General features: G+C 39.2%; 1 long non-coding RNA gene across 1 annotated transcript in view; it reads left to right on the top strand.

Moving 5' to 3' along the window:
* The window catches only part of LOC113919712, a 28575-nt gene extending 6708 nt beyond the window's left edge, over positions 1 to 21867 (top strand). Inside the window, exons 2-5 of the long non-coding RNA XR_003519095.2 lie at positions 10709 to 10760; positions 19958 to 20011; positions 20121 to 20203; positions 21562 to 21867. This is a non-coding gene — a long non-coding RNA (uncharacterized LOC113919712). The remainder of the gene's footprint in view (positions 1 to 10708; positions 10761 to 19957; positions 20012 to 20120; positions 20204 to 21561) is intronic.
* The last annotated feature ends 4177 nt before the right edge of the window (positions 21868 to 26044 follow it).

Below are 26044 nucleotides of genomic sequence, written 5' to 3'. Positions count from 1 at the left end.
TTACCCTATTTCTCTCAATTTTCCTCCTTTCTACCTCTGACTCAGAAAACTTGTTTATTTTCATGAGCAGTCCTGTTGTCTGTCTGTGATATCCTCTAGGCTATGACACAGTTATGTCATGGTCTTCCTTCCTTGCAAAATTAATCTCTGTCCCTCTCCTTGTGTGTCTTCTTTCCCTGCTTATAAATATATCTAGGTCTTGAAAAACCTAAAATAAAAAAAAAATATTTGAGACCAAGCCCTCTTTGAACTTCTTTCCCTTTTTATTTTATTTTGGACTGTCTTTAAAAGGATGCTACTTTGTTTCCTTCTCCACCCAACATACTATTGAAACTGCTCTTAAAGAGTCCTAGTGACAGCACCACATTATATACACTCTTCTCTACATTCCCCTACAAAATGTTAGTGAGAGCTTAATTAGAGACTTGAACGGGGATCCCAGCCCTTTGACCAAAGAATGCTCCTCTACCCAGGAAAATCAGAAAGTGAAGGGAAGAAGCTGCCACCTGCCTACTCAGCCAAATGGAATGAACTAGTGACCTTCATATGGTCCTCCCACCCAAAGGCATTTTCTTAGCCCCTCTCCCTCTGCATCTTTTCCTGAATATTTGAAATTATTGACCAGATTTCCCTAACTTAAGTTTCAACCATTTTGGTATATTCCAGAATACTACAGGGTGTAGTATAAATACTACAAAATTTGGAGTCAGAAAGCTCTGAATGTGAATTCTGGTTTTGTCCCACTATATTGCTCAGTGATCTCACCCAAGTCATTAGCCTCTCTGAACCTGATTTCATCGTCAAGTGGAATTGATGACACCTCACTCACAGACTGATTATCACTAAGAGTTACAAAAGACTATGTTCGTGTGAACACTGGTTTATGTCTTCTTTTTATTATAAAGTTTTCAACTGCCTTAAGTGGCACAACTCATTGAGCTGACTATGCTTTAATCCACATTAACTTGCAATAGAATCAAAAGTACTGAAGAGTCACTTTTGATGCAGTGCTTACTCTCCACATACTTGAGTCTAGAGTCTTCCCGACAACGACACCATCTGTTTCTATGAAATACAAGAGAAATAAATGTACTAAGAAAATTTCTGGACTATGCCCAAGATTTGACTTATTTCCCTATAGTTCATGTTGAGAAATTTTTTTCTAATTACACTTTATAATATGTAAATAAGAGAAAGAAAGATATGAAAGAATGTAATGGAAAAGTGTAACAGAAAAAATTTGGAGCTACCACTAAATGCCTAAGAAGGAACAAGAGTCCAGCCTAAGGAGCAGTACATTTAATCTTACCCTTCTTCAGAGAATTGCAGGCAAGAGATGTTCAGTGGCTGGTGGAGGTGGGAGGGGGGCAGTCTAAAGGGCCTTCAGGGGACCCTTACAAGCCAGAGTCCACTTTAAACACCTGCCAAGTCCATGGCACACTGACAACCTTCATGGAAGTATGCTCTACTAAAAGCAATGCTCCCTCCTCCTCCTCACCATGCCCCACATTCCAGACTCCATAGGAATATGGAGGGGGAAGATCAGAACCACTAGTTTAGAAAAGCAGCTCAACACCGTTCCCCAATCAGGGACTTTCCACCTGCAATGTCCAATAATCCCAAACTGGAGAGAGAAGAAATGCCTCAACTTAAAATCAAGTTGGGAGCTTTGATAATTATATGAGACTGGACATTACACTTACTTATCTGAGTATGTGTTTTATGTCTGGTCACTAAAAGTGACCAGAAAAGTCAAAGGACTACCTAAGTTTTCACTCATGGGCAGGGCTGTTTCAGGAAGAAAAAATTTGAGTCAACAGGAGGCAGAAATACCATGGTGTACCTGGTTCAGTAACCTCAGTTACACCCCAGCACAGCCCTTTGCTCTGCTGCCCCAAGTCCTTGCAGGCATCTCTCCTCTCACTGAGACACTAGTCCTGGGCTATTCTCCAAGCTGCAGGTGCACATTAAAATCCAAAGCTGACACAATATAGCTTTAGGTTTAAGAAGCCCATTAGGAGAGACACATGAAATGGGAAAGATGCATCGTGTGGGGACTCCAAGAGCTGGATTCTGAATTTTCATTTTGATGGTCAACACTGTAAGCCAAGGCATGGAAGAGGGATTACTATGTCCACTGTGTTGACTGCAAATTAAAGTGTGACAGAAGGAAGAATTATGGGCAGTGGGGTTAGGACAGGGATTCCAGGAGAAGAAGCAAAGACAAGGGATGTTACAGCTAGCTTTAAAGCCTTCTACTACCATGGTCCCCACTCTTCTGTTGCCCTCCAACACCCTTTAGTGCATAATCCACATCTCCGCCCTGCCATTTCCATGCACACCTTTGTTGATAAGCAGCACTGAAATTAGCTAGAGAGAGAAAAGAACACTTCCTTTAGTTATGGCCTGAGACCTTAAAATTTTATCTCAACTTGGTTCTTCGGAGAGCAGGAGGAAATGTTACCGGAAAGTTTCCATCCTCCGATAAAAGATCAGGAAACTACAGACATGAAGGTAGCCTCCATCTCAAAAAGTGACTGGACACAGTGATTTATGAGCAGAATTCCTCAGGTGGGGGGAAGGTAACAACCCCAGCACTATAGACCAAAGGAAACAAAGCTTTATGATCTGTTGAACAAATGATAAGTCAAATTATAGAAAACACAGAACTGCAGAGATAAAAGCACATTCCCCAGGGCCAGGAAATTGTAGAGCATTTATCCAGGAAGTTTAAAATGAGAGAATCTCCCTGAGCCCACTCCCTATATTTATCTTTCTCAATCCCATTTTTCAGTCTTCATTTCTCATTTCCTCTATCTTACTGACATTTTCTAACAATATATATGGAGATAAGTTATATATATATATATATATATATATATAAATATATATACATATTTATATTTATATACATATTAGTTTAAATATTTAAAAGTTATATTTATCTTCAAATAGTGACAAAGATTCAACACTTTCCATCTGAAACAAAACAAAAAAACCCTTAATCCATAAAGCTGTAATTAACTAAAATACAGACAGCCTATCATGACATAAATTTTAATGTTGTACCTAAGAATAAATCATTCTGATTTTAACACTTCTTTCTGAGAAACTTCCACTTTACACACTTTTTTTATAAAATGGGAAGCATTATTTTCCTCCTCATTAAATTTATTATAGTTAATGAAATGAATAATAGTCACTTTCAGTTTTAAAATTCAATGTATATCAATCAATATCTGCTTTGTTAAATCACTGTCCTACATTCATTTGAAAGTTTTCATACTTACAACACAGGTAATAAGTAATAAGTTGTGCAGTGATTTCTAATTTTTCTTTTTATTTTCTTTTTATTTTTTTTTAGATTTTATTTATTTATTTATTAGAGAGAGAAAGAGAGAAACAGCATGAGAGGGGAGAGGGTCAGAGGGAGAAGCAGGCTCCCCGCCAAGCCAGAAGCTCAGTCCCAGGACTCTGGGATCATGACCCAAGCCAAAGGCAGCCACTTAACCAATTGAGCCATCCGGGCGCCCTGATTTCTAATTTTTAAAGATTGGAATCTACTTGGGATATAAGACCACTTAGCCTACCCCAAACAGTTATCCTTAAACACCATGATTATCATTTTTCCTAAGTGCTGACAAAAAAAAAAAAAAATCCTTTGATTTTTAAAATTTAATCTAGTTCGGTTATTTTCATTGCTGATTATACTTTAAAATTCACCTCAAATTATTTTTGAGCCCATCTGCTAGATGCTGTACTAATGGCTTTACATGCAATACCAATGAGATTTGTCCATCTGCATACAGAATGATCCTGAGAACCACCCCCAGAACATCCTCAGCATCCACCATCTGCACATGGAAAAGACTAAAATATGAAGTAGTGGGTGGTCCTGGGGCAGAGGCTGGGAGGGCCTGGCTGCCCCGACAGAGATGCCCAGCAGCTCCTCCCAGCCTGTTTTTAAAGGGCAGGCTGAGTGGTCAGAGCAGCTGTGACAGCCCCCAGATGGTCCCCTTGCTCAGGCAGTGAAGCCCCAAGAAAGGCTAACTTACTTGCTACAAATACCCTTCTTATGATCCCTGCTATTAAGGCAAACACTGGTGTTTCTATGCTGAGGACTTCTTTTCCTTCATAGCTAGTATCCCAGAGTTCAAGCTGACTTCTTTTACAGTTGGTCATTCCACAACACTTAATTAGAGAGAAAAATTCCTCAGCTTCAATAAAGTGTGCTTAATGTAAGCATGCCCCTTAGAAATAGGTAAAGACTTAGAGCTTTGTTTTATTAACAAAGCTGCTGTGGGCTGAACTGTCTCCCCCCCACCAAAAACAAAACAAAACAAAACAAAACAAAACAAAACCAATATGTTGAAGTCCTAAACCCCAGTACTTCAGAATGTGACTTTATTTAGAAAGAGGCTCTCTATGGAGGTAACCAAGTTAATACTAGGTGATTAGGGTGGGTCTTGATCCAATATGGTTGGGGTCCTCTTAAAAAGAAGAAATTTGGACACAGAGACAAACATGGAGGAAAGATGGTGTGAAGACACACAGAGAGGGCCATACAAAGACACACAGAGAGGACTGGAGTGGTGCATCCACAAGCCAACGAATGACAAAGATTGCTGGCAAACCACCAGAGGCTAAGAAGAAGCAAGGAAGGATTCTGCTACATGTTTCAGAGGGAGCATGGCCCTGGGACACCTTGATTTCAGGCTTCCAGCCTCCAGAACTATGAAACAATTAAGTTTCCGTTGTTTTAAGTCACCCAGTTTGTGTTACTTTGTTACAGCAGCCTTAGGAAACTAATACATTAACCAAAATTCTTTTGTTTCCTTTTTTGCTCCCCATTATTATTTTGTGAGTTTGACTAGTAGGAGCTGAATGGCTGTTCTGATTTTTACTTTTAGTAAATTATCTTCTCTTGGCCTCAGAGATGGAATTTAATCTTAATTCCATTGCTGCTGCAAATTAAGCTGTAAAAAGAGTTCCACTATTAAAAGAGATCCTCACTTCATGTTGTAGGACCTAAGGAAGTTTAGTGATAAGATCCACAGACTCTGGCTCCTACAATGCCTTGGTATTACAGCCTCAGCACAAAAGGCAATTCTCCCTCCCCCACCCTCCAAATGAACCAGAGTTTAAATGACAAAAGACTTACCATTATTTGCTTGACAAATCAGCCTCTGCCAGTACCATCTCGCATCTGCAAATCTGCTTGTCACTACATCCAGAGGAGAGCTGGGGATATCTCTAGGCTTCAGGGATGCTTCCAGCAGCAGTAAGATTCATCTCCACATTATAAGCCATGTGCCTGTAGGCATGTCAGTGTTCCCAGTTACACACAAATCTAAGTGAATTAAAGACACAGAGCTCTGTTCCCATCCTTTCTAATAATACTAATGAAAATGTAATAGAAAATGAAACCAATCTTATAGCCTCTAATTATAGTGAGGTTCTTTTTTAAATTTCTGATTATTTCAATATCTTTTTCTAGGTCAAAATATTTATTGTAAAACCTCTCTCTCATAAAATGCTATCAAACCATTCATTTATTTATCTATTTATTCAACAAGCAGCTATTAATACATAAATAAACAGCAACCATTTCTTAGGAGCTTACTATGTACCAGGCACTGTGCTGAGTGCTTTCCCTTATCACTTTTGACTCTTCGTAACAACCACATAAGGTATATACTATTACTCCATTTATGGAGAAGAAGACTAAGTGACATTCACCTGCCCAAGGGTCCATACCCAATTTGCATAGTCAATACTTGACACCAAATCTCTGACTTCATAGTCTATACTCTTTAACTATTCAGCTATTCCACCTCTATTTAGTGCTCATTAGGTGTCAGCTATTGTGCTAAGAACAAGGGAAAACATTTTTTTTTTCCAACAGCTATATTCCTTGTGGTCAAGGAACTAACAGTTTAGGGAGGGAAAATGATAAATAAGCATCGCTTTAATATAGAGCCTGATAATTCCAGAAATGAAGTTGTTTAGGCTGCTTTAGCTCATATCAAAATCTCTTAATACACAAAGCCAAAGACTCTCCCCTCTATAGTATTCATTTAAAACAAGGATCTTCAAAAGAAATATTCTAAATGAATGACAGGAAATAAGAAAATTAAAATATGTACATATGCTGACTTGGAACTCAAACTGAAATAATCCAGAAGGCCAGCAAAGATAGTGTGATAAGAGCAGCCATCCCCCTTTCTCTCCTGGCCAAAGCCTCCTGGAAGAGGACACGGGGTCTGTCCTCTCTTGCCTCCCTCTCTCAGATGGATTCCAAATCCCCATCAGGAGTCCCCTTGCTGCCATCAGAGAAGAAAGCATCTGTTGCAACCCAGAACAACATGCATTCCCAATGTTCAAGCTTTATCCAAAGACAAGCAAAGGCTTGTCTTTGGCCTGATTTGTTCAAGCTCCCTAAGGCTGAGGGTTCTTGCTAAATGCTGCCTTATCCAATTATCAGCCATATGCAACCTTCTGGCATTTTGCAGCTGAAGCAGACCTTAGAGATCATTCCCCTGAACCTGCTCATTACTCTGTCACCCCTTGGCATTTATGCAATGAGTTTGTTCTGTTGAATTTGTATTTATACAGTTGGTGCTTTGGTAGTATACTTAAGAATTTTTCCTCGATGCATTTTCTCTCTCAACTAAATTACAAGATCCTTAAGTATGGGGAGTGTACGGAGTATGAAGTATCTTTGTATTTATAGTTCTTTCCAATGGTTTTCATACAGTGGGTGCTCAGTAAAAGTTGTTGAGGAGACAATCCAAAATATAGAAAGTAGAATAGTCAGAAAATACATTTAGAAGATCTTTTCTTCATTTAGTTGAGCACCCCACCTATTCCCCAAAGCTTTTCTAAACTAATTAGGACAGAATTCAAAACTGAGTTTGGACCTGGGTTACTTTATCTTATAGCCCTATGAGATCGGTTCACATTAAACATTTATCCCTGTTACTCTGGACTTTTTGGTTGCCAGTAACAGAAACCCACTCATGATTAATTAAGAAAAATAAAATGAAAAATACCAGGAGGCTACAAGGACAGGAAATAAACTGAGCTTTAGGACAGGGCCTCTGATACCATCAGAAACACCTCCCAACTTTCATCTCTGCTCTCCTTTACATATACCCTTTATTCATCTCCAGCTCCATATTTCTATCTCTCTTTCAGGTAACTATATGAGGGAAAGCAAGGTGGCTAGCAGGTACTGAGTCTACATGCTGCAGGTGCACCCAGTGAATTTTTTTGGCCCAATTCCAATTTCCTAAGGAAGGGTCCCTGGTAGACCCAATTTGTGTCTTTTGTGAACCTCTGGACTATGACCAGAAACATAGGATGATGCAATATCTTGATTATTTCCATTCTAATGAGGAGAGAATTTGATAAGAGAGATTTCCCAGAGGAGATCAGGTGCATTCAGGGTGGTATGGTGTAGACACAGATGAAACCTTTGTTATTAAAAGTTGACATTTAAAAGTAAAAAGAGAGAGAGAAAGAGAGAGAGATTTCCCAGAAAAAAAAAAAAATCAGACCTAGACAGAAAAAAAAAAAAAATCAGTGGGAATCTATATAACCAGTTACTCAGGTTCTCTAAATTCTAAGTCAGAGACTAAAGTCCCAACAACTTAATCTCTTGCACATAGATGTGCTCAAATGTTATATGATTATTTAGAAGTAACAACTTAGTAAATGTGTGCAGGTGATGACAATCATATGAAAGATCATAAATTGTTCTTTTTATGTCTTTGACTCATGTCTCAACATTTTATTCATTTATTTTCTGTCTCAACATTTAATTAATTAATTTAAGTGTCTCTAAATCCCTCTTCTAATTCAATTTCCTTCTTTTCCTTCTGAAATTAGTTGATTGCTTAAGGGATAATTTGACTCTCTTGTAGAATCATAAAGATAAAGTCTAATCCTAGGAGAATTACTAAGTTCTCTAGAGAATTAGAGAATTTCAGTGGTGTAGATGCAGCCAGAGAGCAAGATTCATAGATTTCTGTCACGGTGTAACATATAGGAACAGTTATATAAGAGCCCCATGAAAATACCCCAACAACTTAATGACCAAGTCCAGGCAAATTCTAGGAATTTTCTTCAACCACATATTTAACATAATAAATTACACAAAGTAGCCTAGAGAGAAAATGACAAGTACACAAGACCCAATGTTGAGTGTAGAAAATTCTAGCATGAGAAACTATTTTTTTGTGAGACGAGGAAGATATATATATATGCAGGAACCAGCTAAATGTAACTGAATGAGTGTTCTGAAGCAAGACACTCACTGTGAATAGTGTGACCAAAACCTCAGGGTTCCAAATCTTCCTTCCCTACAGAGACTTGTATTTGCCCATTCATTATTTGGAGCAGAGATGACTGACTGTGGGACCCTCAAATCATGCATAATATAAAGAGACTTATTTCCCTCAGGCTTCCAGATTGTCAGGCAAGGCCATCCAGGGCATGATGGCATTAAAATCCAGATAGTCACTGAACAACAAAATGCATTACAATTTGATCCAGTCCAGGCCAGTCAAGGTCTCATTATATAGGCCCTCAGGGCTGAGAAGAGGCAGCAGAACAATGATGGAAATGTATGTTGCCATGGTGTCCCTGCTGCATCCCCTGGTTTCACAGGGGTGGAACTGAGTCCCTTTGAACTAATTTGGTGGCAAGCATCTTCTTGAATGATTCTGCATCCCACACTGATCATCATAAATTCTTCAGGTTTCCTAAGTGATCTTTTCCCAATCCCAAAATGGACTTGCTTATTGTAGTGGAGAAAGAAAAGCAATTTTACCATGAAGTATATGCAGTTTTTGACATATGGATTAAGAGAGAGAAGAGAGCATAATCAGGAGCAGAGTGACACATTGGGAATAAGATCAGGGTTCTCTCATCCTAGCTCTGTTACCAAATCCCAGGGTTACTTTCAGAAAAAGCCTAAATTCGCTGAACCCTCACTTTATCTTATCTAAGATGTACTTGAAGTAGAACTATCAGGGCGCCTGGGTGGCTCAGTCAGTTGAGCGTCTGACTCTTGCTTTCAGCTCAGATCATGATCTCAGGGTCCTGGGATCAAGCCCTGCATCGAGCTCTGAGCACAGTAGGGAGTCTCCTTGAGATTCTCCCTCTCCCTCTGCACCTACCCCCCCACACACTCTCTCTCTCAAATAAATAAATAAAATCTTAAAAAAAGAGGCATAACTATTTTATTTATGACCAAGAAAGAAAAAACACAACTGTTTATGACTGCAATATGCCATGGATTAAAAATGCATCCTGATTGCAGAGATGTTAAAATATGAAAAACATATTTTAGAATCAGTGATAAATGTATAATTGAGGGGTGGAGATTTAGCAAAATAGTTACTTCTGAAAGTGGTCCTCTCTGGTTGCTTGCTCTTTTCAAGAAATGACTACGGGAATTGTTGACTTCCCTTCTCTCTGCAGCTGCACTTAAGCAGTTGAAAATAGCTGCAGAAAAGAGAGGAGCAGGGCTTTTAAGGAAAATGCACTTCTGTTGGGTAGTTGTAGAGTGTCTCTGAATCACTTAGGCATTGGAAAGTTAAATTCCTTGCCTGTTTTAAACAAAAGCCAAAGTCAGAGATTTGCCAAAGGTCAGCTCTTGCTCCCTGCTGACCACCCAGCTTTCAAAGCACTTGTCCTCATCACACTGGAATCACCTCACTCCAACTTCTGCATTAGTTACCTCTTCCTTCTCCCTCACCCTCTCACGCTTCCCCTTTTCTTTCCTTTGCCTCCCTTTTTCCCAGCCGTCAATATTTATTAAGCACATACTCTGTGTTTAATAAATCACATATAAATAAATAATAGGCACCATTTGACCTGTCTTCAAGCAACACACTCATCTTGAGTGAAAGGCAGCACACTTGAAATGCAATGGGATCAGGTAAGGCTTTTCCAGGAGGTGACATGAAAACTGAGACCCGAAGCATTATTAGGAGAGTGTCAATTCATACAATAGATCGCTTCATAGCAGAGAATTGAGTGCTCTGGTTAACCGAATTCTGGTTAACTGAACTCAAAAACATTTGACTTGCACGCTTTCTACTTTCTCCCATAATCTAAGCTGATTTTAACTCCCGTCCAGATCACCTTTTGCACTAGCCAATCAGTAGCCTCTCTTCCACCCTATCAATCCTGCTCCCTTGTGGTCCACACCTGCTTAGCTCTTCCAGGTGCCTAAAGTGCCTTCTCTCCACACTCTTCCACCCAGTTCAACCTATGACTTAAAGAGCACCTATTATGCATCTCAGCACAATTTTCTCAGAAGAAAACTGAGATGCAGAGTGGTTTAACAACTAGCTTGAGGTCACACAGCCTATAAGTAGCCATGCAGAATTCAGTCAGGACAAACTGTCCCCAAAATCCCTTCTCTTCTCATTACACCACACTGGCCAGCATAGCCAGAGCTCTTCTTGTTTCAAGGCCAATCTCAGGTCATACCATTCCCCTGAGTTTCCCTCTAATAGTTGTAGCAGATCTTACTTTCCCTAGTCTTTCTGTATGCATTCCCTTAAGCTTCTTATAGACTGACATTGTTCTTAAATGTGCATACGTATTTTTCAACAAAGTTGTGGGCAGGAGTTATATTGGATTTGGGATTATCGATGCATGACAGATAACAGGCTTTTCTTTTTTGTACATGCAGGTTGTAAGATCGGGATATTAACAATTTGAAGGAACTCTTAGCTGGGTTCCAGGTAAGAGACACTTTTGGTAAGACTGGGCTATAGAAGCTTTCAGAGGCACCAGCCAGACCAGTTTTGCTCTTAATTCAGTTCTCCTTTCAGGCAGTGCCATGAACTTAGTAAGCATTCACTGACAATGGGAAATGAACAAAACTTAAGGATATAAAAGTTTTCCTGAGTTTTGAACTCCCTCCTAGAGCAACCAGACCAGAAAAGTATCCCTCTTTGAATGCAAATCAAATGTCATTTTGGATGAGAAATTACATTTTTCCACTGAAATTTCTCAGGATGTGAATTCTCAAGTGGATCAGAGCTGACATGTATTATTGGTTTTTATTCTTCCCCATACCTAAGTCACTCCCAGGGTGTTCACAAGGCACTTAGAGAAGTGCTTTCACCTCACCAGGCTACCAATTGATCATTTAGTACATTATTACATAACTTATTACCAGTAAGTGGCAAAAGCACAGAGCGGAATTTGATTCCTTATCATTATTTGCATGACATATATAGCACACTTTTCTCCAGGCTCTGTGCAGAGAATATTTAACAAGCCACATTAACTTCCAAGCATCTAGAATTATACAGCTGAAAACAAAGGGAACAGAAGAAAGAGCAGGAAAGGTAAAGGGTGAGATGAGGGAAAATCTGACAGAGAGAGAAAGAAAAAAGGCAGATAAAAGCAAAATCAAGTCCTAAAGGGAAAGAGTGTATTCTAGCTATCTGGGAGTGATGGTATCCAACAGACCACAAAACAAAACTACCTAAAGAGTTCCACTTGCCCCATGCCCTTTAGGGTGGAGGTCAATTTGTTGACCTGGATAAGGGACTATTTGGCCTAGGAAATCAGAGCAAAAAGTATTTTCACTTTGTCATGAATGTGTTAAAAGTTGAAGACTGTGAGCATAAGGAAAACTGTATGTGGACTCCAAGTACAGAGTCTATTATGTAGTTATGTGGATACAAACCATTCAGAGTATAGAGCACGAACCCCTGAAACTCTCTCCTTTCTTACTCTAAGAGTAAGAATCACCCAGAGTGGCTGTCTATATCCTCAATCATCCAGGATTTTTACTTTAAATATATCAGCTTTTGTCAGTTTTACCAGGATAGGCTTTTCTCTAGAATGTTTCCTTATTTTCAGCATTCCAATTGCCCTTTCACACACACACGTGCACACACACACACACGCTACCCAGTGGTCTAGTGAATGAAAAGCAGAGGGTTATGATATCATACAGTGATATCATACAGGGTTATCATTTCCAGGTGACTGGCTACACACACAAATATATACAGCACATGACTTTGCATTGGATGTGTAGATGTACTTTAGAGGTTGGACATTTTTCACTGATCGCATTTAAATATATATTCTAGATGTGTCTCAAAGACTATGTCAACTTTCAGCATCCCCCAAACCCCTAATTGAGGCCATGTAGGGCCTGCATCAGTTCATAAATATCTCTCTAATCATGTACAATTCTCATTACCAGAACATAATCTTTCCAAGAAAATGCCAAGAGAGAAGAGACAACTTGAAGAGATTTGGCAAAACTTCTCTGGTCATTTGCAAGAGATAAACGTTTCCTTTACCTCATTAATTCACATTTTTTGGTATACAGAATGTGCATTATCCTTGTAGTTATCACCAGCCTCAAAAAAACCTGGAAATTTTGTGAAAAAGCTTAATGGCTCATGCTATAAATGGCAAAATTCCCCCAGCTGGCATCTGTCACTTGCTAGGGCCAATCGCGGGATATTGCTTTCCAGATGAAAATTAAGCTGGAAGATAAAATGGGAACAGCATCGCAAAGTGCCTTGTAATCACCAGATATATTTGGGAGCAGCTTAATTGCCATTTGTCTAGGCTTTCCAATATTTACCACAGAGTTTTCATTTGGGAATGGGAAACCAGGCTTGCATGATAAATAATAGATATATTGTTTCAAAGGATGGTATGTACAGTATCTATTCTTTAACCATCCACATATCTTTTCAGCAAATACATGTGGAATATGTATTGTGTGTGCTTCATATTTTGGAAGATATAAGGAAGAGTAAGTCATATACTGTCCCCAAAGAGCTTATAGTCTTCTTTGGGGGGGGGGGTGGCAAAAGACATAGAAAAAAAATCTGGTTATGATCAAAGGCAAACAACTTACAACATCAGAGATATACCTCTCCACTCCACCTTTTTTCTTAACTATGTTGAGAGACAGTTTAGGGATAGATAGCATCTCCGAGTTCATGATTTCAAATCATAAGGGTGAATCCACTGGTACCCATTTTAAAAATAAACTATTATTTATCATTTTTGTATGTCAGTTTGTTGAAATGGAGATAAGAATGCACAAAGCATATTCATGGAAACTTGTGTTGTCAGTTTTATCTGCAGCATAGGGAATTTGTAGAGGGTTTTAGAAGAAAAAGCCTGAAAATATATGGTATATCCACATCGTAGAGTGTCTTTAAAGCAAGGTTCTCACTGGGTTTACTTCAGTAAGCAATAGCTGCTACTGAAAGTTTTTAAACAGGGCCAAAGTTCAAAAAATAATCTCATTAAAAAATGTATTCACATTTGCATGAATTATGAGCAGGGGATCTGGGAGTTAGGCAACCAGTTAGGAAGGTATTACATTCTTGATAACCAGTGATAAAAGAATGAACTAAAGTAGTAATAGGGAGAAAAAAAAATGGAGTTTAGTTTTCATCGCATTGGCTTTGAGTCAATGGGTCATGCTGTAGGAGAAAATATGTAGCAAACAACTGGAGATGTAGGCCTGAGAAAGATCATTGCCATGATAGAAAGTTTGGAGGCATTTTTTAAGAAGTTTCATTCTTAGAAAGACTACAGATAGCTACAGAGAGAAACAAGAAGGATCAAGAAGGAGCAACCTCATTCAGGAAGAAGGAAGAGGACCAAAGGGTAGTTCTTAATAGCAGTAAAGGAGAGCCAAAGGAGCATAGGAACATGCAGCATCACAAAGTTCAACTGAAATTTTAAGAGGTATATCTTAGTCTGTTTGGGCTGCTATAACCCAATGCCATAAAAACAAACATTTATTTCTCATAGATCTAGAGCCTTGAAGTCAAAAGATCAAGGTGCAGTATGTTTGGGTTCTTGGTGAGAACTCTTCCTGGTTAGCAGATGGCTGCCTTCTTGCTATATTCTCATAGGGAGAAGGAGCAATCTCCTCTCTGGTATCTCTTCTCTTCAAGGCACTAATCCTATTCATGAGGGTTCCACCCTTATGTTCTAATTACCTCTCAAAGGCCTCTCTCCCAAATACCATCACACTGGGGATTAGAAGGGCTTCAACATTTGAATTTGTGGGGGGACACAAACATTTAGTTTACATCAATATGGATGGCCAAGGCATCTCACAGTGCAAAGAGTACAGACGTTAAGGACTCAGAAGAAATGATTTGAGTTACAGACTATAAGATGTCAGTGATCACAAAGAGACCAGTCTGATCAGAATACTGAGGTTGGAAGCTAGATCCCAGGGAGTTTATGAGTGTCAAAGAGGTGAAGATGGCAGGTGCAAACTAAGATGTTTGTTAGCCAAAGCAAAATGAAGAGATGGCATCAGAGTCAAGGGATCCAGGGGAGTTTCCTTTTTGACTACTTGTTTCTTCAGTTTGTGTGTCTGTTTTTAGTTGATGGCAACTTGAGCGTGTTTGTCAAACAGAGGGGAATGTTCAGTAACTCTAGAGAACATATTGGACTAAAATTCAAAGGGGATAACCAGCAGAGCCAGATCCCAGCAGAAGCAGAAGGCAGTGAGATTGAGACCAGTGATGAAGCAGAAGGATGCCTCTTTCCCTGGGATTAGAGGACAAGAGTGGAAAATGGTTGAAAACACTGAGAATCCTGGAAGAGAAGGTCTTCTCACTCACAACAGGAAAGTAGGCCCCAGATAACTCTAGAGTCAGAGGATGATGAGGATGATGACCAGGCTCAGAGAGCCTACAGAAGGCAAGGCAGTTTAGAACCAGGACTCAGCAGAATGTGAGAGGGAACTAAAAAGAGAAAGCAAAAGCACTGCCAAGCAGCATGGAAGGCCCCACTGCGGTAGCTAAATACATTTCATTTAAAGCCCTGGGATTAGTTTTGTGACTTACTCTGTGGATTGCCAGCAGCCCTTGAACAAAAAGGGAAAAAAAAAAAAAAGCCCACAAAGAGACAAGGTAGAACTATTAGCTGTGTGTTCGGCTGTTTGCCAGTATCCTTTGTAGCTGGTGAGAATAGCAGAAGGTCTGGAGGTCAGGGAGATCAATAGTGAAGGCAAGAGTGTTACTGAGATTTTTAGCACTGAGGTCTACTCTGGATAGGAAGATCAGCAAGGCCCAGATCATGTTCTGAATGGTAATGGGAGAGGTGGGTGTACATAAGGTCAAGTCTCTGCACTTCATCCTTCTTAGAAATATGGGTTACGGATATGGGAAAATTTCTCATTCCTTTTGAGGTAGATCAGCCCTTGGTATCCAAATTAATCCAAGGAACACTGCCCCATCCTCCTATACAGCTCAGGAGGATATACCTCAACGGCTACTAAGTTGTTCTGTCAGAAACTTCCACACTAAACACTGATCTTTGCCTCACCAAGACAGCTCAGGCATAGAAAATAACTGTGGTCACTTAAGAGGCGAAGCTCCATAGTCACTGGGAACAGAAGAAAACAGTAGTCAGTAAGTCTTTGTGAAGAATCTAGATATACAACATGAACAGGAGTTTTGACCCTTCAGGAAACTTCCCATGCTCTCTCTCTACATGTGCTCTATAGCATTTTATACAATATTCCTTTAAGTAGGAGGGCCACAGCACATACTCCAATTAGATAAAGCTTCCACCAATAAAGAAGTGTCTTGTTTCATTAGATTTGAGTTCATTCAGTTGCCAATAACATTTTGATTTTCAGCTGAATAAACAATAAATCCAGGAGGCTATTTAGATGTATGGTACACTTGAAAGAAGCTTTTTAGGACACAGAAGCCAAAGTTGTTTACTCTAACATTAAAAAGATAATGTAGCTGGGCTGAATTAACTCATTTAGGGATGCATTTCTTCCCAAGGGAAACTACAAAGTTATTCTTCACAAGGAGACATTGCTGCCCCCACACAATTAGACATTGGGGATCAGATAAAGTGTTACTATACTTATCACTCTGAACTACAAAGCCTTCATATAAATCCAATTACCCACTTAGATAACCAAAGAAATGTGCTTTTTAGGGCAAATAACCTATTTCAGAGAAAAAGTTGTTTCATGTAAAGAATGCTATATGAAAGAATGAAATTAGAACAAGTCTCTCTCTCTGCCTCCCTCCCTCCCTCCCCTCTCTCCTTCTTCCCTTCTCACTATATGGAATATGGGACTGGCTGCTGGCAGGGCTCTCTCTCAGGGGGCAAGGGGATGGCTGCCTTCCAAAGGTAGCCCTCAGGGCATGGCATGGATCAGAGGCTATAGCAGAGATTGGGTAAACAACACAAGAGCCAGTGGGATCCATTCTTCTGCTCTGCAGGCATGAATGTTGACTGATCCTAGCGTCAGGGGAGGTAGTCATGACCCAGAACCCACTGATGGCACGTTTCTAGTTATAAAAACTTTAGAGAAGGAAAACTGTTTGAAAATACTTCAAAAAAAATAAATCAACAGTATCTCACTGTGTCTGAAGGGGAGCTGACTATATCACAGAGTTCTAATGATAAAGACTTCTACAGTCTGATTGGTCAGTCATTGGTCCCCAATAAACACTATTCAGTTCAACCTCCCACCTTGGTCCATGCTATTTTGTTCAAGGGCTCTTCCCCTTCCCTTGTCCTCTCCCCCTACCCCTCATCACCCCCCTCACTGCAATACTTACTCAGACTTCAGTAGTTCCAAACTCAACAACTCCAGTTCCCAGCCTTCTTTTCCCCTCTAAGCCCTTCATATCATCTATTGTATGCCATTCACATGTCCCATATTTGTTCGGCACCATAATGTCAGTTTATATATATATATCTTGACTGCTTAATTGCACTATGGTTGTTCAGTATCATAGACTTTGGCTCCACCCCCAGAGATGCTACATTTAAAGTTACTGAGAACTGAAACCTTTTGGGTTCAAAGACACACTTATATAAATGCCCACAGTCTACTAAGTGCCCTTTTTGGTTCATGGATGAACCAATCCAACTTCCAATCCAGTGTGATGCAAAAAAAGACAGCAGAAGAGCACGGCTCTTTTGTCAGTGTTTGAATTAGTTTGCCCTAGATGAACAAATCAAAGTCAGCTCTGAACACAGTAGGACTTAGAAGGACAGGTGTTTGCTGGAGGCCTCCATGAAGTCAGATACAGAGACCTGAGTCAGATATAGAGACCTATAGAGATATAGAGACTTAGAAGGACAGGTGTTTGCTGGAGGCCTCTATGAAGTCAGATATAGAGACCCGAGGACACTCGGGGTCATCTTTGAATAAAATCCACACTTGCTAAATGTCTACTTTGTTTGTCTCACCCTCACTATCATGGTGCTGCCATGACAAAAAAGAAGGTGTGTCATGACCAAACCTGTTGCTGGACTGATGACTCTGTGAGAAACAGAATACAGAAGTGTGGCCCAGCAAATTTCCTTCCTAGAAACTGGGTAGATTCTTGAGAACTAATGTATAAACTGCAGCTAACCCTTGGTTCTGGGCTTTTCTCCTGTGCAAGATTCCTCTGTACTGACCGCTGAATTCTGAGTAACTCTTCATGAGCAACTAAAGGGATTGTCTACTCATGTCCTTATTCACACACATACTGCCCATGTGCTCATTCCACAGTAAAGAGAAGCAAAAGTAACCTCAATCAAGTCCTGGTCATCATCTACTACAATCTATGAAATGACTCATGGTCTTCACCCACCTAAAAGGGATGTGCCCACTCTTGAGACCAGAAAAGTTCATTTGTTCTGACCCTCCAAGACCTTCAGCCTTGACCTTGGAAATTTGGTGGTATTATCTTCAATTGCTAAGTGCTGCCTGATAACCAAAAACTCAAGCCTAGAGAAGATAAGACATCAGTCTGGATAGCACCATACTTTATCTGAAGACTCAAAGTCTTTCACATGTGACCCTCCTGTAAGCCACCTGACCATGTGGTTTGGAGAGTACCTAAAAATTCCCAACATAATGAAACCACCAGAACCCAGAAATCTTTTAAAAACTGGGTGAAACATTTCTTTTATCTCAGTTTGCTAAAAACAAACAAACAAACAAACAAACAAAACATCAAACACAAGTAAGCACCATTCTCCTAGGTATTCCTTCTTAGATTTTATTTTTAATGAAACATTTGGTATCAAAACATACTTAAAGTGTTATACCACATATCGGCAATTTTAAGAGGCAGTTTTTCCCCTCAAAGACCTAAAAGCTTTGGGCTCACATCGCATTACCCAGCTCTTCAAAGTTTACTAAAATAAATCTCAAGAGCTTTGAAGGTACTATTTAGAACTCTCTGTTGACTTGGAAACAGCAGAGCATTTTTGCCCTTCTCGTATCTCCTAAGGACTGTTTCTCAAGGGCAGGGAACTCTCCCTCAGCAAAGATGGAAAACAGGGAAACAGCACTTCATGCCTCACAGGCTTTACAAGTGAACCTATTTCTTACCCAGTGGGATTTCTCACGTTGTCTTCCTCATTCAACCCCTAAAATGAAGCCCTTCCTAGCTGTCATACAATGGTACCTTTGACCTATGCTCCAGAAGGCCCCATTCTGGACCTCCTCCAGCCCCACCCCTCCTCACAGAGCAAGAGAGGTGTCAGGACCCACTCACACCAACTCCACACTTCTAGAAGATGTCCCAGGCACTTAGGATTCCCGAATTCCCTGCCTAAACAGCCCAAACCTGTTTTTGTGGCCATATGACACAGCCCTGTCTTGAGAGTCTCCCCATGAGACAGGCACAATTAGAAGAATCAAAGTATGTTAGTAATTTTGAGGATGTAAGATTTATTTAAAAATCATCTCTGCTCATTGTCATAAAGTCAGTGAGATTTTAAGGGTGTATGGACCTTTGGAAATTCTCATTCTCTCATTTTATGGTCTAGCACTGTGGGCAAGAGCAGGGAGAGGCCTTGCCTTGACTGGAATCTTACCTCCAACTATTAGAGGTCTACAATGTCTTTTCTGAAACCCTTATGGGAAGATGTGTTTTGAGGTTCAGAATTCAGGGCGTGTTAGAAAGGTGACATAAAATATCACCCCCTCAGTGGAGTCTAAGGTAGCAGTTCACAATCAAACATAGTAATATTTCTCCAAGAAACACACTGATATTCACACTGTAGTGGACTGAATTGTGTCTCTACACTCCCATTCAAATGTTGAAGTCCTAACACCCAGTAACTCAGAATATAATTGTAGTTGGAGACAGGGTCTTTAAAGAGGTCACTGAGTTAAAATGAGGCCATTAGTGTGGGCCTAATCCAATATGAATGGTGCCCTTGTAAGAAGAGGAAATTAGGACACAGGCACAAAGAGAAGACCACGTAAAGACAAGGAAGAGAAGACCATCTACAAGCCAAGAAGAGAGGCCTCCAAAGAAACTAACCTTTCTGACACTTTGATCTCAGACCTCCTGCCTCCAGAATTGTAAGGCAAACAATTTCTGTTGTTAAAGCCCGTGGTTCTTTGTTACGGCAGCCCTATCAAACTAATACACACACCAAGTAAAGATAATGAATAACCTTATGTGAGTACAATCAGGTTCTACTCCCAAATGAGTTATGGAAAAACCTCCTGTTTTCAGAATTTTCTTGGCTTTCAGGAGAACAGAGTATGGGCCTATCCTATCTACAGGCCCATGGACAAGTTGCCTAACCCAGACAACAGCCTGGAGTCACAAAACTTTCCAAGAACAACACAGAGCAATCTGTGAGTCCCTTCCATGCTATGGAAATACCCTTAATAGCCTGGCTGTGCATGTTTCCAGGCTGCCCTAAAACCTGGTTTCAGATGAATATGAACCCAGCCAATGAAACAAGTCCTACTGAACAAGGACCCTTTGCAAGGAAATTGTAAATCAGCCTCTTACCAGGTCCTCCTAAAATGGCTAAATGCTTCAGATTCTTTGAATTCTGTAGCCTTATTACTCCTTATGTTTTGGCATCATTGGGTAACTGACATTCTCTCTCTCTCTCTCTCTCTCTCTCTCTCTCTGCTATACTTACATTTTAGATTGGTTTCTACATTGAATTAAAAGAAGGGGGACAACCTCAGAGCTTCTGCCAGGTAATAAGCACATATGTATGTATGTAAAAGAAAAATAAAGTATTTGCAAATAGTTTTATTCAGCAACCAACCAGCTGTCCTTTCCCTAATTTTCCAAATCCTTGATTAGGGCAAGCAGCCAGTTACAAAATTTGAGAATTCATTATTTAGCAGTGGAGAACAAGCTCAGTTACTAAACTCTTTAAAGAAACAGTAAGTATCATTTTTACTCTGGAGTTCCATGTATATCACCTGCTGGCTTTGTTTCTTGAGTTTCTTGGTTTTTCCTAAACTGAAACATCATGCATTAAAATTCTACCCTGCATGTTCCTCACCAAGTCACAGATAACCTTACTTTGAAAGACTAGCCTATTGCCTATTATTACATACTTATATAGCAATACAAATACAAAAAGTAATGATAATTATAATGCTTCCCCTTGCCAGACATAACTCATTGAATGATCAGAAGACTGTTACTGTTATTATTAAGTCTATCTTATTGATGAGGAAACTGAGACATGGAGAGGTAAAATAATTTAGGTTATTTATTTCCAAGGTCACATCCTAATAATAATAAGTGAGAGAACGGAGACTTAAACCCAAGCAGCCTGGCCATGAAGTCCAGACTCTTAGACAATAACCCTGCACCCATCCAGCTGTAAACCATTTCCACAGGCAAACATGGATAGCCACACAATTCCAATGAAAAATATTACTCTCAGTACATACATGCAGACCTTACAAATGTCCTTTTTTTAAGAGACTTTTTTTAAGAGCAGTTTAGGTTCACAACAAAATTGAGAGTAAGATACAGAGATTTCCCACAGATTCCTTGCCTCCATACATGCATGGCCTCCCTCATTATCAACATCACTTATGAGAATGGCACATTTGTTACAAAGGATGTACCTATACTGATACATCATTATCACCCAAAGTCCAAAGTTTGCCTTAGGGTTCATGTTTGGTGTTGTACATTCTATGGGTCTGGACAAACATAATGACATATATCGATCATTGCAATATCATACAAATATTGTCACTGCCCTAAAAATGTTCTCTGACTTTTCATCTCCACTCCCCTCAACCACTGGCAACCACTGATCTTTTATTGTCTCCACAGTTTTGCCTTTTCCAGAATGTCATATAGTTGGAATCATATAGAATGTAGCCTTTTCAGATTGCCTTCTCACTTAACAACATGCATTAAGTTTCCTCAGTCTCTTTCTGTGGCTTGATGGCTCATTCCATGATCTGGATGTACCACAGTTTATTTATCCATTCACTTGGTGAAGGATATCCTGTTGCTCCTGAGTTTGAGAAATTATGAATATAACTGTTATAAACATCTCAGGGTGTGGCAAATTATGGGTCATTTCCTCTTCTGCTATTTCCTTTTTTAATGGGCACACTTCTACTTACACATTGGTAAGAATGTTTTTATGCTGATTTAGACCTCCTTCAATATTCTCACTCTAATCAGGACTGAAACAATGAAATGAGTCTATAGTCTTTTCTTCACACATATACTTTAAAACATTCATTTAAGTTGTCTTTCTTTCCTTAAGATGCTGACATTTGAGTAACAAAAAAAGCAAGCATGTAAATAAAATATTTCAATGGACCCGTTCAAGAAAGCTTTCCAGTGAAATTTCAAGAGAAGAGGGAAGAAAAAGTCCAGATAAAAATGGTAAAACTAAGCACTGTGTAAGAAAAGAAGGTTGGTCAGAGAAAGAAAAACTGATCATGGAGAAGGAAGCTAATGATTCTCTGGAGGAAACAACAGGAAAAAGAACCCAGAATAATGCACACGACATCCAATACTCAGAAATCTACGCGCACACTGCGAGGCATTAAAAAAAGGGAATGTATATGTTAACACAAATATTGTGTTGTTGTTGTTGCTTTTTAAATAGGGGTAGAGCATGATGTCAAGAATCAAATGGAAATTCCTTCCCCATAGATTCAGAGGAATGAAGTTTTCACATTAGTTGCAACAGAAGGGTACACCTTGTTTAAGGAAACATACAAGTTGAGAAGGAGAAAGATCACTGTGATGTTAATAAGAGAGCTTTCACTATAAGATTTATATACTAAATGTAAAATTAAATGGACATCAATATATTGTCCTTACTTATGAGAAAGTCTTATTCTGTCAAAGTCTCAAAGCCTTTTGGTGAGTCTATCTTCCCAGGGTCTTCACACAGAAAATGCTTCCAGGAGCAATTCAGATGGCTGGTTCCTCATCTCATTCACATCTTTACTTAAAAGAAGGTTTCCCTGGGGTGCCTGGGTGGCTCAGTCAGTTAAGTGTCTGCCTTTGGTTCAGGTCATGATCTCAGGGTCCTGGGATCGAGCCCAGCATCAGTCTCCCTGCTCAGGGGGGTCTGTTTCTTCCTCTCCCTCTGCCCCCCTCGCCCCGTTCATTTTCTCTCCCTCAAATAATAAAATCTTAAAAAATAAATAAATAAAAAAGTTTTCCCTGACTGCCCTATATAAAAGAGCACTCACTCACCTCTCCTTGCTTAATTTTTCTCATTTAATAAAACACATTAATTTGTTTTTGCTTGTAGAATATAAACCACGAAAGCAGTGACTTGATTTTGTTCCTTGCTATAGCTATACGGCCTGGAATAGTGTCTGGCACATTAGCTGTAGATGCTTAATAAATGGTTATTGAAAGAATAAAAGAATGAATGAAATCCTTATAAATAAAACTGTAAATGTGAATGAGGAGATAGTACAGTTAGGTGGACCCAAAGGGTGTTTGTTCATCAATGAATCCACACTAATATGAGGAGAGGTCCCCAACAGCAAATAATTGGCCTCTATCCATTCCTGACACTGTACTTATTTCCACAAAAACAGTTTGTATGAAGTCACGGTATGCTTTTTCAATTTGCTTATGTCATAACTGGAGGAATAATGACAGAATTATTTTTAAGAACCTGAATGATTAAAAAAAGTAGAGTAAATATAAATATCTTACATTTAGAGTCCATAAATTTATGGGAACCAACTTAACAGTGGTATGTGAAAAAGGTATGAAAACTTGCAAAGTCAAGTATTTTCATTGCTTATTACCTCACTTACCAGTTAGATCCAACCTGGCTGCTAAATACTATGCTAGACAGACACAGATAAATTAGATGTGGTCTCTACGTTCAAGAAACTTGCAGTCTATTTACAAATACAATAGTAGACAAATTTTATATAATGTAGAAATTTCTGGACTTTTAGTACAGCTAATACTGGAGATGAAGGGAGAACAGTTATTTCAATCTAATGGTTAAAGGGAGAGTTCCTGATGAAGAGGATACCTGAATTTGGTCTTAAAGGACATGCCCATGTTGGGCAGGTAAAGAAAGATTAGGAGTGCATTCCAGGCAGAGGGAGTAGAATGGGCAAGGACAGAGGCATGACACGACTTAGACATACTGCTAGAAACACAGTATTTCCAGAGCATGAAATTTCTGAGGTAGAAATGACGGGGAGGCAGAAAATATAGTCAGGAGCTTATTAAAGAATCTGAACTCTTCTTGTTAAGCACTGGAAAGTTAATGATGGACTTTGAGCAAAGCAATGGCTCATGGAGGATATATTTAAAGGGGGCAAACTGGAAATAGCATTTGGGAGACTCTGGCAAAAGTCTAGAAAGGCTAAGATAGAGGCCTAAACTAACACCATGGGAATAAAGACTGAGAAGAGAGCACATAAACAAGTATCAAAAGAACTTCTATGCCTAGAGAATGTTGATCATGGGTAGGAAAGGATCAGGTTTAATTCCAGGCTTCCAATAAATAATGAGTTGCTAATACATCCAATACCACCCTTGACAGTGCACTGTTTATAAAAAAATAGAATTTAGATGAGTAGTATCTAACATTTGTCTAATCATTCATGCCATCAGTAGAATATTTTTAACATATCCCTATGTTATGTTAAACATTTCTTCACTTATAAATGTACATATGAACAACTAAGCTGATATATTATGGATCATAGTAAGAATATAAAAATTAGAAATTAGAAATGTGAGATAAAAATATAAAGAATAAAATAAATAGAAATAGAAATTCTAATAATTCTTTTTCCACCAGGTCTAGAATAAGGTAAGGAATAGTTTCATTTCATGTGCCCCGGTCTTTTTATTCTCACACTGTTCTGGGGACACTGACAAAGGAAGCACGTTGCAGAGAGGATGGCCAGGATGAGGAAAGATGTGGAGATCACATCAGGTAACCGCAGGCATTTAAGCCAGGAAAGCAAAACATAGGAAAGACAATAATGGCCACCTTCAAAATGAAGGCAGAGGTTATTCTCCATTCCTCTACCACATGTCTCTCTGTCCTCATAAAAGGCAATACTAGACTGACTAGTAAGATGATACAACCCTGACTGAGGAATAGTTGCTAGAAAGCAGTAACACTGTGGTTTTAAAGGTTACTACTTATATGTGGCTCTTTTCTCTTCATGCCTCCAAGCCATCAATGCAGTCAATTGCCCAGGAGCAGATGCAAGAACACCAACCTGGACTCCTTTCTTTGTTTTCTATGATGGTCTTCCAGCAGCATGAGTGGAAAAAACAAACAAGGCCATCCTGATGCCCAAAAATGCCCCACTCCAATTCTTCCTTGCTCATGCTCTGGCACTCTTATCTCCTCCAACTCTTGTTCACTAGTAAGATTTGGATTTGGGGCATGGGAGAGAGTAAGGTTCTCCTTATGCCTTTGGACCAAATTATTTGGGCTTTTCAATGGTGTTTTGGGAAGAAGCCAAGCTTAGAACAAAGTTGTTCTGTGTTCTCATTTCCTGTACATCTCCTCAGAAATTCCACAGGCAGGAGAGCTGACTGGTCCAGGGCTGGATTTGAGTACTCCTGAGTCCTCAAGCCAAAATCTAGGTAGTGATACTTCAACCCTGACATAACTTTTCACACAAACATATGAGTGCCAGTTGTGTAAAAGAGGGAGAAAACAGACTATAATGATTTAACAGGCAGAAACAGAATTTTGAGTTCTTATAGGCAGGAAAAATTTACTAGCAACAAGGCAAAACCAAAAATCACTGTTCCAAAAATGGCTCCCTTTAGAGCTGCTAAAATGGATGTTGGAGAGCGAGGACCAACAGAACACTGGGTTAGTAGTAAGAATGGATAAATATTAGACTCAGCTTTGTCAATAATTAGCTTTTATATTGTATCTCTGGACATTGGTACTTGTACTTGATGACCACTAAGAACCCTTTGGCTCTACATTGTATCGTTATACATCCAAAATATGCCTGACACACAGCTCAGAGACTTTTAACTAACTGGGTCATGTTTCTATTTTTTTTTTAATTAGCCTCTTAAATAATTCTACCCTTAAGCCACTGTCCCCTTGTTTACTTGTTCTTTTTAAAAATTTTTTTTCAATTTTTGTTTGCTTGTCTGTTTCTGGGAGCTAAGGCCCTAGAGCTGCCCTCAGCCCTCCCATATTTGCAACCAAACAAGTGTAAAAATAAACAGTCTTTAAAGAGTATTTCCTATAGTTTCTTCTGATTATGAGTAGCAGACCTAGTTTCAGTGGTTTTAATTTTGCCTTTAACATTCAAATATGTTTTAATCTAGGAATAAATATCAACTAGTAAGCATTTTCTTTTCCCTATGTAGCTAGACACCAAACTACATGTTTTTTATATGTTGCTAATGTTATGCATAGGATATATTTACAATATTCTTTTCACTGAATGCTGGACTCTCATTTCCAGAATTTTTTTTAATGCCATGTGTTTCTTCAGAAGACAAGAATAAACAATCTTGTAATACATGATGGTTCAATAGAGTTAAAAGAGCTGTAGGCTATTTATAGCAATTAGACCGTAAAGAGAGAAACAAGCCATATGTACATTTATTATGTCCATAAAATATAACATATGGAAATAAATTCTGACAGTGATGGTGGGACTACTTGCGTGTCACATGTCAGCGTGCACCACTAGAATTAATGAATAGGATTTGTCACAATGCTTTCTTTTTGGATCTGGAAGGGTCAAATTGTCTTAATAAAT

The sequence above is a fragment of the Zalophus californianus genome, chromosome 3 (genome assembly GCF_009762305.2).
Source record: "Zalophus californianus isolate mZalCal1 chromosome 3, mZalCal1.pri.v2, whole genome shotgun sequence".
Lineage (NCBI taxonomy): Eukaryota > Metazoa > Chordata > Mammalia > Carnivora > Otariidae > Zalophus > Zalophus californianus.
Note: the sequence above shows the minus strand (reverse complement) of the source record. Positions and strands in the feature narration are given on the sequence as shown.